General features: G+C 41.6%; 1 protein-coding gene across 1 annotated transcript in view; it reads right to left on the reverse strand.

Moving 5' to 3' along the window:
* The window catches only part of TANC1 (tetratricopeptide repeat, ankyrin repeat and coiled-coil containing 1), a 239,589-nt gene that overhangs the window by 185,516 nt on the left and 35,626 nt on the right, over positions 1-18,447 (reverse strand). The gene's annotated exons all lie outside the window — the stretch shown is intronic.

The following is an 18,447-nucleotide window of genomic DNA, read 5'->3' on the forward strand; positions in this document are numbered from 1 at the left end:
GCAGGTTGAGGGGATGGCAAAACTGAGAAAATTTGTTCTTTCTTCTGATGCCCTCTATCCAAGCTGACCGGGGACATTTACTGAAAGTTCCTTGTCTTGAGCAAGGTACTGAAGTATCTGTTTACTTCTCCTAGCTCAGGTTTTAAGTGAGGCTAATCGGTTTGCAACCCAGTACACAAAGACATGTTTCAAAGGTTTGTGATAAGGAGCCCAGAACCTCTCTAAAACACTCAGGGTGCTGAAGTTCCCACACTTCCTGCCTCACTCTTCACAGATCCCAGCTCTGGACACAGCTCACTCTGAACACACCGCTCAATTTCACACCTCTGCTCTCCCAGGTCCCTCATCCTGAAGCACCTCTCTTGCACTTTGGAAATTAGTCATCCTCCACACACAGCTCAAACACCCCCACTGCATGCCCTGCCCCACCCCTACAGCATCCCACCAGCCCGTCCTCTGAGCTCAGGGATCTGAGTTCTAGCATCTGTTTCCTTCTGCCTTGACCTCCCCTCCTACCAGTATCCCCAGGGCTGGTGTTACCTGTCACCCCCTATCCCAACCTCCTGCTCTTGTCACAAGAAGATGCCGACCGCAGGCTTGTTGAAAGAAGAACTCCAATAAGAGGTTCCCCATGACTGACTCAGTCTCTTTCCCTGGGAAATGCTCTTCTACAAGGGCGCTATCCATGCTCAACCACACCAGCCATCAGGCTCAGTCCAAGTCAATGCCTTCGAGGCTTCACTGCCTAATAGGACAGAATCATGTGTAGTCACGTTTAGGCCAACAAAAGCACCTTGGCAGGGCAGCAGAATATAATAAGTTTGTGCATGCAAAGGCTGGGTGGAGGCCTTTTCTCCCCTTTAAGTCTGTTTAATGAGGAGCTCTAAAAGACATGCCCCCCTTGCCCACCAGGACTTCAAAGATGAGAAGGGAGCACAGGAGCCTTTCTCTAGGAGGAAACCAGGGACAGAGGCAGGGCACAGGTTCACGTCTTCCTCCGCTTCAGAGACAACAGAGATCTCACTGAAGCAGAACGTGGAGGAGAAACCTACACGAACCAGGTGATCGCGCTTGGGTCAGATGTTTCCTCCAAAAGAGTCTCATCTCACGTCTAGTGACAGCCAACAAATGCTACCAAGTCTTCCAGGCACCCCAGACCTTTCTTCCACCAGGTTGCTGACCTCACTTGTAGTATTTAAGCATTCACTGCAGGACAGCACCACCTGGTGAACAGCAGCTCAAATATCTCAGGGCGTCTTCCTATTATTTGCCCATAATAGGGATCACCTGCCTCTTTACGGAGGGTTCTGGCAGCTAGGGAGGGAATCCATCTCACAGCTGGTGTGAGGACTTCAGCCAACCTCCTTTCTTAAAACACACCTCAGCAGAAAAGGCAGGCTTCTCATCTGTCCCAACCACACCGACACACAAGTATAAAAGAATATCCATCACAGCCTAGACATGCCGGCTGTCAGGCAGACCTGCCCAGAGGACCCACAGATGTGTGGGCACCCTTAAAATTACATCTGTAACAGGTTATGCACACACTTTCCCTCTGGCCCCTTCTCCACCTAGAACAACCCATCTGTTACACAACTTCTGTAAGGACAAGGGGAAATGCCCTTTCTAAGTTCAAGACCACAGAGGCACCACTATAAATTATGGAGTTACAGTGGTCCCAAAGGGAGGCGGCTTCCGGTGAGAAGGAGGACTGTCCCTATAGTCTGTTTTTGTGGTGATGAGATCACAGAGTTTAGATTCTGTATTTGGCCCTACATGGGTTTTCAGGGCCATGTTCAGTAATTACAGAAAGGAAAAAGGGAGGTCAATGAGACCAGAGGAACTCTGAGTGGTGTTTGAGAAGTTACTTATAACTGCAGTTACATCACTCACCTACCCAAACTCAGAACAGACCCTATGCCTGGACTTTTAACCTTTTGTCCTTCAGAATCTGTATTAGATTAAAGTGGAACTGTCTACTTTTTACTTGTTTTTGTTTCATTATTCCTCCATTCAAAGGGATCCATTCATTTTCAATGCATAATCTGAAATTTGGGCCCAAGAAAGTTTTGAAAACCAAGCATTATGTGATAAAATATTCTCACGTAAAATCCAAAAGACCACAAAGTACACTTATTGGGAAAATTTTTATGGAACATAAAACATAGGAGTTTAGAGCCCAGGTGAATGATAACCCTCACCTGCCAATCACTAGTTTTTACTTTGCAGATCTAATCTCCAATTGGCTCCTAAAAAAATCAAACAAAAATAAAACAAACAATAAAACTTAAAATGCTTTTGAGAATTTTTAGGGTCTACTTCCTGCCAAACTTTCTTACTCGCTTTCAAGGATGAACAAAGAGACTCCCAAGTTGTTCATCCAATAGAAGTTAAGTATTCACCAAAAAATTTTCTTTTTTACCTCTCAAGTTTCTCCCTCAACGCTAGCAGTGGGCCTCTTCAGCCAACAAAACAAGGACTACTGTATGTGTTCATGGACTAAAGTGTGTGGCCACTCGTTCGTGTGACAGTCCACCAGCTCTGGTTGTACAGGGTTCTGCAGCACCGAATGCTGCTCCATTAGAACGTGAGGCCCAGAGAGGTGATGAAGGTTACAGCCTGCTGGGTCTGAGAGTTCACAGAGGTGCAAGTCACAATCAGCTAGCTGCATGGACAGAATGGAAAACAATACCACAGAAATGCTAAAGCAAGGAAAAGAATGTTCTCGGTTTTTTTTGTTTTGTTTCATTTTGAATGCTGGTGCTTAATAGAAAGCAGGCTTATATAAAGGAGGAAGACAGGGGGAAGGACAACCTGGGGACTCGACATGCATTTGAAACACGAGCAGCAAAAAGCATTATTTTAAAATACTACCTATGTTCATTCTAAATCCTGCAGCTTCCATTTTCCTTAAGACACATGTACAGCAAATATCATTACATCTAACTTACAGTGAGGTGGCCACCAGATCAGAATCTCCTGGCAAGCTTTAAAAGTTCTGACACCCGGAAGAATGGAAACGGAATCTCCGGGGATGAGGCTCAACTGTTGATACTTCATAAAGCTGACCAGCTGACCTTAATGTATAGCCAGGACTGTGAACCACCGCCCCTGCCCTATCCCCAGAGTGTTTTCTTTTTTCTTGAAGGTATAGGGGCAGCAGTAAATATTTATGCCTAAAATAAGGGGTGGCAGGACAAACAGATGGACTGAGGAGAGGGCTGGAGGAAGCTGAAATGAGTAACAACTTGCAGCTGGTGATCACTAAAGTGAGTGCAAGGTGTGCCTGCAGGGCACACTCCCTCAGGGAGAAGACATGGGGGGGGGGGAAGACTGGGTCATTCCCCAAGTACACTCTGGATGGCCCTGCCATGGGGATGACAAGAAGTAACAATTCAAAGCTCATCTGTAAAGAACATCCCTAGGTTAAGTGTCTGGTATGTAAGAAGTGATTATATAACATGACGGTTTTCATATGTGAAGAATCAACTAAACTGTATTTACCGCTATGATTTCTCCTGGTCCTTTTGCTAACAGTATTAACAGGTTTGTTGTTGTTTTTCTTTAAATGATGATGCATATTTCCTTGCTCACCAAATCTAACAATGCACATACTCATTAAGAGATAACGCCTGGAGTTACAGCACCCAAAAAACAGAACTGCCCTAGACATAAAACCAGCTGGCTCATAAGGGGCTGAACCCAGATGTGATTTCAATTAGCATCATTATGTTCTATGACGTGACAGTGACTGGCTAGGGAGGAGAACATGGGTATCAGGGTGAAGGGTGAGGACAGCAGGAACTGTCTCCAGTTGAGGAGCTTATTCTCATGTCCATGTTCTTTAATTCTTAGGGCAACCTGCTCTCCATTCATCCTTCTGAAATAGTGACAAAAATCAGGCAGCCCAGCTTGGATGCCTCCTTCCCAATTCCTGTGTCTCATGGAGGAATTAATCAGCTTTGCCTAATTCATCCTTGACCAATATTTCCTAAAATATGTCCTGCAGGCCAGTGTACCCGAATGATCTGGGCCATCCCTGGAGACCACCCCAGACCGCATAAGAAGGGGATCATACTATCTGGAGTAGTGCCCAAAAGTCTACATTTTAATCAACTACGCAGACACAACAGTGAACCAGTCAAAAACTCTCCTCCATTTCTCCTTTGAAATGGGTTTACCAGATGCGCTGCTAAACCTCTCCATAACCTCTGCCACTTCCTCACTGGGGTTACATTCTCCCAGTGTGGCTGTTTTCTCCAATGTCACTGCATGGCCACTTTCTCAGATACCGCTTGGACCCCAGCACAGCCAGCTCAAAGTTCCTGACTCAAGTCACACCCAATGCAAAACTTCTCTAGTACTTTCACTTTAGGATTTCGGGTCTGTTAGTTCTCTCTCCCAACTACACATTCAGCTTCTTGAAGGCAAGCTCCACATAATCCCTCGGTATCTTCCACAGAGATCAGTCCATCTTAGGTTTCAAGAATAATGGTTGACAGACAGACCAATGGTTGACAGACCAAACCCTTGCCTCAGCCCTGGGTTTTTCCTTCATTCACCTTCTCATTTTCCCTGAGAAAAATTCATTCTCTCCTCTCCATAATAAAATTGCTTCAGGCACAGGTAGGGGGAAAATTTTACACACTATTGGGGGTAGTAGGAAAGGGACAGAAGTCATAAGCTAACAATCTCAACTATCCAGCAAACAGCTACAAACCAAAATTTAGTCTTTGCTGCTGCCAAAATCTGTGAATAAATTCACACACAGCTCAAAAGAGAACTCCCCAGCCTCTCCCCACCTTGATCCAGCAGCACCTTTTTCGCAGGCCCTCCTGAGAGCTATTTTACTCCTCTTTTAGATAGGATTCTAACAGGAGGAAAATATTTGGTTTCCCCGACCACCGTAAATTAAGAGGGTGGTTGGTGACTGCTAGATCAAGGTATAATGACAGCCCTGAGAAATTATGACTGACAGGAGACAATTTATAAAATCCCAAATAGTAGATTATAATTTAAATATAGTTATAGTTTAAATAGCCTTTCAATCCCCAAAAGTGTCCAAGGACACCAAAACAAGGCATTCCAAAATAGCACAATCAGTGGCCCTGAAAGATTATGCTGGGCACTAGGAAAAGGTTATTTCGCATTTAGTGTTATTTACAAGATTTAGTATTATTTACAAGATTATTAGTATTATTTACAAGATACTCTGTCGAGGAGAGAAGATACTCACATGGCCACCCTCTGTCCCTAAGACCCATGTGTTCTCAAAAATAAGAACGGGCACTGTATCCAACTGCAATGCACTGTCTCTATGCGGTCTCCAACAGCACTGAACACCAGGACAGACTTTCAGAGGCAGGAACACAACCCTCAGCATTGCCATTCTGATCAGAAACCTTCCATCTGGCTACTCCCATACTCTCCACACACTAGTCACTTCTCATCTACCTTTTCTTGTATTTGTAAGCTAAGCACCTTACCAGATTTAAGCATCCTTGAACAGGGGAGTCTGGGTAGCTCAGTTGGCTGAGCGACCCACTTCAGCTCAGGTTATGATCTCATGGTCCATGGGTTCAAGCCCCGCATTGGGCTCTGTGCTCACAGCTCAGAGCCTGGAATCTGCTTTGGATTCTGTGTGTGTGTGTCTCTCTCTCCCCCTCCCCACTTGTGCACTCACGTTCTCTCTCTCTCTCTCAAAAATAAACAAGTCTAAAAATTAAAAAAATAAACATCCTTGAGCACAGGAACACCATGTATGGACACCATGCCCCCCATCTCTGCATCTCACAGCTGATGCTCCTGACCCTGTGTCAGTTCACTTAATCTAGAAGCCCTATAGGCCAGATAATCTTAAGGAAAGAGGGATTTAAGTAAGTGTGTTTTAAGATACCCCAAGCATCTCTTCCTTTTTTTTTTTTTTTTTTTTTTTTTAATTTTAATTCCAGTATAGGTAGGTAACATAAGCCCTAGCATTTCTACGGTCTTTAAAGATACAGATTTTCCTGCTCTCTTAAGGAGCTAAAAAATAAAAGTTTAAATGTTAGGATTCAACAATGGGACAAGCTTTGGTTTATCTTGGAATCTAATCCATATGGGATATGGAGCCAAGGAATAAATTCTGCACCACTGCATGTACCTATCTGAACCACAAAGGTGAGGGTGGGTTTTTCCTTCATCTAAAAGCAACCCAACCTCAAATGGCTTCAATTAGTTATCTATTCAGAACTGATCATTGGGTAACTTCCCATTTTTGTCTTGATAAGTAATAGCACTCACAAGTACTGATTTGTTTTGGGATTAGTAAAGAGAGTACTTTAATGAACTTATTTTGTAGTTCCATAAATGAAAGGTCATGATTTACACTTTGTTCAAGGAATTTTTTTATCTAAAGTTAACTATCTACACTTAACTCTAAACTGAGTTAAAAACTAAATCTATTTCCAGATTCACAAAAACAATTCTCAGTTTTGTTTCAGGCTCATTGTTGAATATGTCCCTTACATTCAGACCCATTCATTGTACAAACAGGCTACAATGACCTACCAGGGTACTGACGATCTATTTTAGGAGGGTGGAGGTCAAGGTTGTCAGGACATCCAGGCCTAGTCTGCTGTTTTCAGCTTCTACAGCCCTTCCTTCCCACAGCTGAAGCCTCTTGACCCTTGCCCCACCCTCCCTGGCTGGCTCAACCCAGCGGGAATTTCTAGAATAGAGATTTAAACAGTTTGGGCCAAGTTGCTTTTGCTGCTTAACAGGCCCTGACCTTGTGTCTAGTGACTCGACTTCTTTCTCCCGCATTCCACAGGCCTAACTCACCCTCTAGCTCAGTTCTGATAAACTGCAAGACTCTGGGGGCTGAGGTGCTTCCTTGCTCTTAGCAATCATCCAGGGGACCAGAGGTCTTCTCTAAACCCACGGGGGCATGAGTACCCATGTCAGGAGACTCTGATGTTCTGGGCCACTCTAGACCACTGTCTCCCAGACCACTAGCACTAAAGACCCCTGTTCTTTCCTCCTGGTATACTAGACTTCCTCCCAGCTGCACAGTAGGTCTGTTGCCCCCACTACATGTCCCCCACCACTAGGCGTGGAGTTTCAGGCCCAAACCGGGCCTCAGAAGCAAATTACTCAGACCACACAAAGCTGAGGGTCCCCTAGCCAGAACACAAATAAGTCACAAGATCTGGATCTTAACCTATCAGAAATTAAAATCCCAGCAACAAAACATCAACAAAGCAAGAGAAAACAGAACATGTCTGTTTCTATTAAAATATAGAATAAATGCGTAAAAATGCCCCCATGCTGACCACGGGTATGCTGAAGCCATAACACCCTCATTCACTAATTCTAAGGTGAAACCTGAGGAAAATCAGAGAAATGGCATCAAACTGCATCTTCCCCAGATGGAAGGGAGCGAAAAGGCTTCTACAAACCACTCCAAAGCTAACACCGGTGGCTACTAAAATTACAAATACAAAAACAATGAGGTAGGTCTTCTCTCCACAGAAATCAAGTCCTGTTCTAAAACCCTGTTAACAAAGCTAAATTTATATATACATTTTTATCAACATCTGAAAAAAAAAAATCAGACATTAAAAACTCTAGCTAGCTAAACTGTATTCCAATTCAAAATAACATGAAAAACAGCAACCTTCATTTTCTGGTCAAAGCTTATTTTTGTAATACCTATCATTTTCTACAGAATTCTAGCATTTTCTGCTTTCCACCACCATTTTATAGAAAGTCTTTTCCCTCTCGGCTTTATATCTTTGCTTTTTGATCTTGTTAACAATCCTGAAAATTCCAACCTTGCAATTTTTTCAGTCCTGGGAAGGAATAACACACAGTCATTTAAAAACCAAAAGCAGTGTCAACACTTCCTCAATGACACAGCTGCTGTGACTGACCAGTGAAAAAAAGCTTGTTTTTCTTTTTTTCTTTTTGGAAAATGATGACTTTGCCTCAAAATAATTCTCAAAGTTACTGAACACATGATCAAAAACAGTAAGGCATTAGTAAAGCAAAAAGTACTAACTACCTATGATAAAACACAGTTAAATAAATACATGAACAAGAGGGACTGTGGAAGGGAACAAAATTGTGTGTGTGTGGGGGGGGGGGGGCATATATTCCAGCATTCCAGCAACCCCACTTCCAGGTATTTATCCATAAGAACTGAAATCAGGACCCCAAAGAGAGATCCATACTTCAGTGTTCATTTCAGCGTTACTGGTAATAGCCAAGACTGTAGAAGCAACCTAACTGTCTCCTGACAGATGAATGGATAAAGAAACTGAGGTACAGACACACATAGACTATTATTCAGCCCTAAAAAAAAAAAAAAAAAAAAAAGGAGGGGCACCTGGGTGGCTCAGTCAGTGGAATGTCCTTCACTCAGGTCATGATCTCACAGTTTGTCAGATCAAGTCCTGAATTGAGCTCTGCACTGACAGTGTGGAGCTTGTTTGGGATTCTCTCTCTCTGCCCCTCCCCCACTTGCACACGTGCTCTCTCCCTCTCTCTCAAAATAAATAAAATAAACATTTTAAAAAAAGAAGGAAATCCTGTCACATACTAAAACACGGATGAAACTGGAGGGTTATGCTAAGTGAAATAAGCCAGTCAGAGAAGGTCAAATACTGTGTGATCCCATACTAGGTATCTAAAGTAGTCAAACTCACAGAGGCAGAAAGGAGAATGGCTGGTTGCCAGGGGCTGAAGGGAGGGGGAAACAGTGAAATGTTGCTCACTGGATATAAAATTTCACTTGTATGAAATGAAAAAGTTGGAGAGATCTGCTGTACAACATTGTGCCTATAGTTAAAAATACTATAAAGCACCCTTAAAAATTTGTTTGTTTAAAGAGTAGATCTCATGTTATGTACATGTGGGTGTTTTACCACAATTTACAAAAAAAAAAAAAAAAGAAGAAGAAGAAACAAGCTCAGCAATTCAGATTATGCTGGCTTCAAAGTTCCCATCCCTTCTACTGCTTCATACTGCCTTCATGCAAATGAAGTATATAGGATATAGATTAGCATATAATTAAAGGCCAGGAAGAATGGAGAGGGGACAGAGAACCAAAGAAGGCTCAAGTAGTTGAGGAAAGCATCAAAATGGAGGGTAACTCAGGCCAACCCCTGGAGGATTAAGCTGAGCCTGTGGAGCCTGCAACGAGCCTGGCATGTGAATCTGGACAGACACTAAGCTGGTCCAAGCCAAGAAGGCATGCTAGGAAAGAGCTTTCAAAGGCTGTGGGGGTAATACTATGTAGCACGAACTCCACACTTGCAGCCCATGAATTAGTCACTGACAGCTAGAAATTGAAGCAAAACCAAAGGAACTGGTCAGAGTATCCTAAGCCATTTATAATCTAGCTCTCAGAGTCTGAGTTTTTCCAAATCCAGGAAAGGTACGTAATATAAAAAATCATAAGACACAGCTCTCCAACAGGGCCAGTCTGAGTTAAAATGATCAGAAGACCAAATAAAGTGTATGACATTTCTTAAGAAAGGAATAAAAATATGGTATTAGAGTAATGCCCCATTTATCCAACATCTCTGAAAAATTAGGTATGCTAAATAAAGTCATCTTTTAGATAATGAAATGGCTCCCTTTAAGTATAAAACCTGTATTAACAGGGAACATCTGCATGTGGACTGGTGTTGGACAGATATTATGGAAATACCCTTATTTTATTGTGTGATAATGGCATGGGGGGATCTTATCAATTAGAGATGCATACTGAACTCTTTACAAGTAAAATTATATAATGTCTGGAATTTGCTTTTAAAACGGTCCAAACATGGGCACCTGGGTGGCTCAGTCGGCTAAGCATCCGACTTCGGCTTAGATCATGATCTCATGGTTTGTGGGTTCGAGCCCCTCATGGGGCTCTGTGCTGACAACTCAGAGTCTGGAGCCTGCTTCAGATTCTGTGTCTCCCCCTCTCTCTCTGCCCCTCCCCTGCTCACACTCTATCTCTCTCTCTCAAAAATAAATATTTTTAAATAATTTTTAAATAATAAAATGGTCTAACCACATAAAAAACAGTGAAGGGTTAGTAAAACAAGACTGGCAAAATAGTAGTGTTTGTGAAGCTGGTTGATCGGTATACAGCAGTTCATTATATTCTCACTACTTGTATGTTTTTGATGATTTTTATAATAACTTTTAAAAGCCCCAAGTTACGCATTTGGAATAGAATTTTCTCTAACATTTATAACCCTGATTCCAGCCACCTTATTAGTGTACACAGGTCTCTCTCAACCTGGGGTATCTTTTTATTCCACTTGGACAAATCCTATTCACTCCCCAAGACCCCATCACCTTACGTTTACTCCAGAGAAGAGGTCTCAATTTTCCCTCTGCTCCCACTATATCCCATTCATCTCTACTCTGTACCCCTTAGTATACTGTCTTGTATTTACAGATGAAACCATCCACCCTCTTAGCCTGTAAGAAAGGGACCCTAATTTATCATCATACGCCCAGAGCTTGGCACATAGTACACACCAAATAAATATTTGGGAATATAACAAGACCTAACCTGGAGGCATCACAAAAACCCAGTTACCATCCTGCCAAGGGATCTCAGAAAAGCCTGGCAGGCTGCACAGCATGTGTTCTTCCCAAGCTGATGTCCTTACACAGCCAAGCATGTCTACAATTTCCAGACTGTCATTTCTATGGAAAGAATCCCTGAACACATTTCAATGCTCACAACTCAAATGACCTCCAAATAAAAGAGCTCCTGGACTCAGGAGATAGGTGCACATAAACTCACATGAACTACGTCTTCTGGACTGCTCGAGGGCTTTTCTGCTTAATTCCAAAAGTGTAACTGTGTTCAGGATAACTAGATTGCCAGGTGATACATAACTGTTCCTATGCAGTATCTACATCTCCTGCCTGAGTGTAGACCACTAAGAACGCCAAGCTGAGAGAGGGTGGTACTCTAGCCACTCCCTTGACAAGCAGTATCACCTCAATGGAATTGTGTCATCCCCATCACCCAACCTCCGCCACCAGTAGGCTTCAAGTCTTAATGATCCAAGAAGAAATACCTCCAAAGGCTGTTGTGAGCAAGTAACATCACATATATCCAACCAGGGTTTTCAAACCCATTTTGACATAGCAGAACTCTTTTCTTCTATAATCTTGAAATGCCGAAAAAAGACACCGATTAATTTATCTAGGAAAAATTTTCAGCTTAAGTTTTTAAGTTTAAACATTTAAAGTTTAAACATTTAAAAATGTTTATTTATTTTGAGAGAGAGAGTGTGCACGCACACGCACATGAGCAGGGAGGGACAGAGAGAGACAGAGAGAGAATCCCAAGCAGGCTCCTCACTGTCAGCACAGAGCATGTCACAAGAGATGCTTGAGATCACAACCTGAGCTGAAACAAAGAGTTGGACGCTTAACTAACTGAGCCACCCAAGCACCCCTCAAGTTTTTAAGTTTTTTAAATGGGAGTTTACAAGTCCCCTTTCCAGTCCTCAAACTTTGATCCAAGGCCTGTATCACATACTCTAGTCCTTAATTATATGCCACTCCATAGTGTTTATCCTTCTCTTGCATGTGGACCATCTGGTAAAGTAGAAAAGACAGGAATTCTGAAGTTAAAGTAATCTAGATTCTTGTGCTGGCTTGTCAATATCTTTCATATACTTTTTTTTTTTTTTAATTTTAGAGCAATATCGTTGGGGTGTGTGCAGGAGACATTAAATTTGAAAAAAACGTTTAGGTTCGGCAATTCCTTCAGTTTTAATTTCAGTTGCATTTTGTTCCATTTAAATAAAACTAAATTTACCATCTCATTTTAAATGTGCGCAGTAAAGCTCTGAATGGTAAAAATTACTCTTCTGTCTTTCTTTTTTTTTTTTTTAATTTGTACCAAAAGCATAGATTACTTTTGTCATCAGGAAAATAACTTAAAAAAAAAAAAAGCCTTAATATTTTTCAGTTGAATGAGAGAAGTATCCAAGCCCCGCCCTCCAGCTTCAAATGTAGACTTGAAAACCAGACACCTACCAAGTATAGGCAAAGGATCAAATATTAGATTAATGTGATGAATACTGTATCATCTGTAAATTACCTGTTGTAAGTTAACCATTTTCCTTACATTCTCATTTACAGTATTCTCTGTGGGATGATCAGATATTTCAGTTTAGGGTTCTGTGCTAATTAGGTAAGGACTTGGGTATCTTTTCTTTCTTATTTTTTTTTTTAAGATTTTATTTTTTTAGTAATCTCTACACCCAACTTGTGGCTCGAACCCACAACCCTGAGATCAAGAGTCACACGCTCCACCAACTGAGCCATCCAGGCAGGTGCCCCCTTGGGTATATTTTCTTAGCCTCATGTAACTCCAGACTCCAGGCATCTCACAAAGGCACAACAGATGATCCAAAACCACACCTGTACTAACAAACCATTCCAAATACCCTAGTAACATTCCATAGCTCAGAAGCTATTTATAGGAATGATAACACATTACACTTTAAGTTAACAAGCCCTACTTTCCCACAGATGACAGAAAGATCCAAGTAGCAGTACTATGGTGTCTAGAAAAAGATCATGGAACCAGAGGTCAGGAAAAAGGAGACACAGGCTACAGCCACTCAACAGACATTTATGTCCAAAAGGGTTCTGGCTATACCACTCAACAGATGTATGATCTTGAACTAGGCTCTTAAATTCACTGGCCCTAATCAGCTTCATATGCAAAGTCAGCAAATTGGATTAGGTGTGTACAACCACTTCCAATTCTAAAATTCAATCTAAATCCAAATTCTTAACCGACTGAATGTAAAGAAATAGGCGTGTACAGTCCTTAACATTTTGGCTAGCTTACAGTAAGCATGTCAAAAATGCTAGCAGCTGTTGTTAGAATAAGGAGGTTTAGGTTTATGTGTGTTGTACACAGCATATATTTGAATTTCTCTGGTGTGATTTTCTAAAGGAAAAAAAAAAAACACTTTAAAGTCTTATTTTAATCAGCACTGTTAAGTCAAAAAAGCCCAAAATGAAACAATAAACTATGAAGCTCTACAGGAAAGGACATGAACCTCTCAAAATCGACTGGCTTTGTTTTGTTTTAAATTAGACTTTCAGTGAACTCTTGTGGCACGCAGGAAGAAATCGTGAGTGCTGTAGAGACTCACTCAGCGCACATTCACTAAACATTGCTCTACGAAAGCTGCGGCTGGGGAAGCAAAGATCAGCAAAGACCTGCCTATGGGTCCAAACGATGGCAAGTGTTGACAGTGCCAGAGACACTCTGTTGAGGGGCCTGGACAAGTAAAAGGTTATCCAGAAACCTCCAGTAGCAGGCTACAGAAATTCTGTTCCGCCCACATGCTTTGTTTTTGTTTTTAATCGAGTTAGGTTGCCAAGACCGAGGAATAGCAAGGTCGTACCTAAAGAAGGGATTCTGGCTTCTCTTGGAAATTTAGAAGTGCCAGCAGTACCGAGCTCACATTCCCACTCAGCAGCATCTCCACATCTACCACTCCCTTAATTAACCCCAACACAGGGGTTAAGAATCAGATGCCATCTATGGTCAGCTCACTCTGTCCCAGGCTCAGGATTCCATTTTCCTTTGTCCATGCCACCTGCACACAACAAAGGAGCTTCTTAGGAGTCCAGGCTCTGGCACAGAGACTACTGAGCTGAATCTCCGCTCTGCCATATACGAGCCAGGTCATTATCTCAGACAAATAATTCATCTCTCAGTTTCCCTCTGCAAAACTGGGATATGAATAGTAGTTACCTCATGGCGCTGGGGTGAGGGGAGATATGTAGTCACCTGCAAAGTGCTTAGAGCTGTACCTGATAGACAGCAACTGCTTTATAAATATCAGATGTTACTACTGGCTGGCCCCTGAAGGCATATGAGTTTTGAGCTTCTGTCCTACAGCTTTAATATCCTCAAGTTATCTACTATATTATTTTATGATCAAAGAGAGAATGGCATATGGTGAAAGCTATTCAGATACAACTTAAGAATTACCAAACCTGCCAGATACAAAGGACAAATATTATACGATTGTACTTACAAACGGTACCCAGAATAGAGTCAGAGAGTCAGAAAGCAGAATTCCTATTAGAGGGGCATGGAGAAGGGGGAAAGAGGGGAATGAGGGCTTAGTGTTCAATGTCACAGCAATGTTAGAGTTTCTCTTGGGAATGATGAAAAAGTTCTGGAGATGGAAGGTGGTGATGACTGGGCAACAATTTGAATGTTCTTGATGCCACTGAAGTATACACTTAAAAACGGTTAAAATGTCAATTTTGCTGTGTATATTTTAGCACAATTTTTAAAAATTAATTATTAGAGGGGTGCCTGGCCAGCCCAGTAGGGGAAGAAGCATGCAACTCTAGATCTCAGGGTTGTGAGTTCGAGCTCCACGTTGGGTGTAGAGATTACTTAAAAAGAAAATCTTTAAAAAAAAAATGAATTAGCAGAGCCTACACAATTTAGTCTGCTGCTATTTGTTAGAATTAAATTGTTAATGATCTCAAAGACCCCAAATGCACTCTAAGTTCATGTTCTCAAAAGCCAGATACTGTATTTCCCATAATAGTTTAGGAAGAACAGCATTAACTATTTTAACAGCTGTACTGCACAAGAGTGGGCTTTCTCTCAATTTGGTGACCTCATGGGAATGCATGTGCAGCACATACAGTATGAGGCCGGTGGGATAGGCTTTTAGTACCTGCCTACAGCAGTCGGGCTGGTCTTCCCTCATTATAAAATGCTCCACACAGACGCCTCGCTCTCTCTCAACAAATATACAGAATGGGAGGCTTCCTGCCAAGCACTATGTTACTGGCTGCCTTTGAACTCCGGGATGCTGGGCAACAGTGACAAGAGGTTTTGATCTCCACGCCTGTTCTATAACAGCATTCAAAACACACACACACACACACACACACACACACACACACACACGAGTCCTGCCAGGTTATAAATCAACATGCAGAAGAGAATATCCTAAACTGTTTCAATCAGGGTCTTATTTTTAAATTTCAACATGCTGGTATCTGTTCTTCATTTAAAAAAAAAGATTTAAAATATAAGCAAACTTAAAACTACTTTGAGAACTGCACTTAACCTGTGTGTGCATACACAATACATCCAGTATGTGTTTGTAGTTGTCTGATTCAGAACCACTGAAAATAGTTATTTCCTAACATTTACAGGGCCATTTCCTATGAGTTTACAACCCTGAGTCAGACAAACTGGGCCTAGCTCTAAGGAGAAACTGCATGACAGTCGGAGATTTCTTAAATAAACTGATACCTTTTGGGCAGGAAAGATCCCTGGATTTTTTAAAAATTTTTTAATGTTTATTTATTTTTGAGAGAGAGAGAGTCAGAGCACAAGCAGGGGAGGGGCAGAGAAAGAGAGAGACACAGAACCTGAAGCAGGCTCCAGGCTCTGAGCTGCCAGCACAGAGCCCAATGTGGGTGGGGTTCGAACCCACAAACCGTGAGATCATGACCGGAGCCAAAGTCGGACACTCAACCGACTGAGCCACCCAGGTGCCCCTGATCCCTTTAAATATTACTGAAAATTTAAAGTGAGAGGATATATTTTATCTTTTAGATATAATATTCTGAGTACCAACCCAAACTTGGAGTGGGAGAACTACTTGAAACCTTGATTTTTACTGACACCTGGTAGTTAAAAGACCAACCATCCAGGTGGCTGTGTGTCCTATATATAAACCCTCAAACACTGGCAACCATTTTCCCCTGCTAAGAGAAGAAGAAAAAATAAATAAAAAATAAAAGATCATAGGCAAAGTGCACATATATTGGTTTGTATGTCTTAAACTGATGTGTACATTAAATGGCAAGAATTTTATATTCCAGGGATCTAGAGGGAGAAGATATATGTGTTTAAAACACATTAATAAACAGCCTCAAGCAAAACTGCTGTGATCTAAGAAATGACTTCTATCTATAAACCAGCATGTCAGGGAACCACTGAAGAACTGGCATTTCTGTGAGTAGAAAATTTGGCTTTCCCTGTCCAAACTGCATACAAGCCAATCAACAAATATTTATTAAACAGACTGAGAAAGTTGCTGGAATTCGGAGACAAAAGGAAAGTGTGATCCCAAGATGTGTTGCTGTTATGAACTGAATTGTGTCTCTCCAAAATCCACTATAGTCCTAACTCCCAGCACCTCAGAAGATGAATTTATTTGGAAATGGAGTCTTTATACAGAGGTAATCAAGTTAAAATGAAATCATTAGAGTGGGCCCTACAACGTGACTGGTGTCCTTAAGAAAAGGAGAAATTTGGACACAGAGACAGAGATGCACAGAGGGAGATGACATAAAGGCACACAGAGAAGACAGTCCTCCATAAGACAAGCAGGGACGGCCAGGAACAGATCCTTCCCTCCTCACAGGCTTAAAAGGAGGAGGCTTAAAACTGCTAGCACCTTGATCTTCGACTCCCAGCCTCCAGAGCTGTGAGACGATACGTTTCTGTTGTGTAAGCCACCCAATTTGTGGTACTTTGTTACGGCAGCCTTCCCACACTAATACAGCTAATACAGACTAATACAGCTACCCACTGTGTGGCCTCAGACTTCACAGAACCCAGTCGTCGGGAGCATCTCCATTCAGGTGCACATAAGACAACATCCATGGGAGTATCCTGCAAATCTGCAACTGGCTATGTAGCTAGTCAGCGCTGTGTCAGGCACAGTGGGTTATCTAGAACTCTCTCTACCCTCTTCTGCAAAGATCTTACCACCTCGCTGGCACAACAGGATGTATAATGCATTGTAAATTGACCATACTGCTATAAATCAAAGCCAAGAATGCATTTTTTAAAAAATCAAATTCTTTACTTATCAGCTAACAACCAAAAAATCAGAGGTAATTTTTAAGACCAGATTTTTACCCAGGACAAATGGCAAGCATGTTATAAAAATTCCCATGTTCTGTGAAGTTTGGGTACATCAGGATGTGTTATCCTTGGTGTTTCACCCCCTTGGGACACAATCTTACTGCAGGAATATGACGTAACTGCCCTGCTTTGCCCACCAAACAGAATAAAATATGCCTTCAATATGTCAGCCTGTTTCATCTTCCTAAATACATAATTGATTTTCAACATTTTATGCTCCAGTTACTGCCCAAAAGCAGACTGGGACAAGTTCACATGTCAATGCTCCTTCCTTTAAAGTACAAAAGGAGTGATCGGAACAATTAACAAACGGTCTTTAATTTTTCTGGGAGGAGTCATGTGTTTATTATTCTCTACAGTTTCTTTCTCACTCACACATATACCCCTCATGTATCAGAAAAGATACAGAACTTACACAACCTGGCTAAAAATCAGAGCCACATATACCATGAGAAACGACCAAAAAAACACAAACAAACAAACAAACCACGCACATACACACACACAAACAAGAGAGGAAGGAATTTTATTTATTTAGAACACTGAAAGGCTAGCTTCTTACATTCCCAATAGAAACAGAATTAGGACCAATGTCAAGCAAAAATTAAAAGCTTAAACTTCCCTTAAAAAAATTAGAACTATATATTTAGGTCATTTTATTTTTAACCACAGTCTTCTAGATGACCTGAATATCCTAACATCCACTCTAAATGACAAGTTTTATAATTCCTATGAATAATTTAGTTGGGCAAATTTGTTTTACTTGTTGAATAAAAATGTTACTTTAGAAAATGGCAAGCCAGTTGCCCACAATAATTTTCAGTCTGAGTATGTTCCATTACTCTTAGGAAAAAAATAGTGTGTGAGGGGGGAGAACAACATTAAAACTGGGACTCTTGCACAGCAGAGACGTTGACAAGCCATACAGAAAAGGGTGGCTTTTGTTTACCTGAAGTTTTCCATCTATTCACCATCTCCCAAAAAGAATAGAAGCACCAAAGTATTTTAAAGTTCCAAAGGCATGTGTTTGAATTCAGTTTCTGAAAGATACTTCTATTAGCACGATTACAGGGACTTTCTTAGAACATGGAGTGAACAATATACCGGACAATAGTTTACTCTGACTCCTACTAAAATGGAAACCAGAGCAGCTTGCCTCAGCAACAACACAGGTAGGGGTTTTTGTTTTGTTTTGTTTTGAAATCCAATTTCACTTTTACAAAAGCCAGTATCTCAAGTAGAAGAGAACAATTTATCCAGAATGTTGTTGACTTTGGGAAACAAAACAGCATTTATTATGGGGGGGGATACCTGGTTCCTATTTCCTTTCATGTGGAGAGCAGGCCTCCAGCTCCCATCTGGGCCTTCCCACTGGCCCCTCACTCTCCCCCTCCTAAAAGCCATGGTGATTTATCTAATCCTTGTGGTTTGGAAACAGTAACTGGGGATGAGGACCCAGCCCCTCCCCTCTTCCTCTCCTTGAGTGCCAAGCTACTCTCTGGAGA

This window comes from Neofelis nebulosa, chromosome 2 (genome assembly GCF_028018385.1).
Source record: "Neofelis nebulosa isolate mNeoNeb1 chromosome 2, mNeoNeb1.pri, whole genome shotgun sequence".
Classification (NCBI taxonomy): Eukaryota; Metazoa; Chordata; class Mammalia; order Carnivora; family Felidae; genus Neofelis; species Neofelis nebulosa.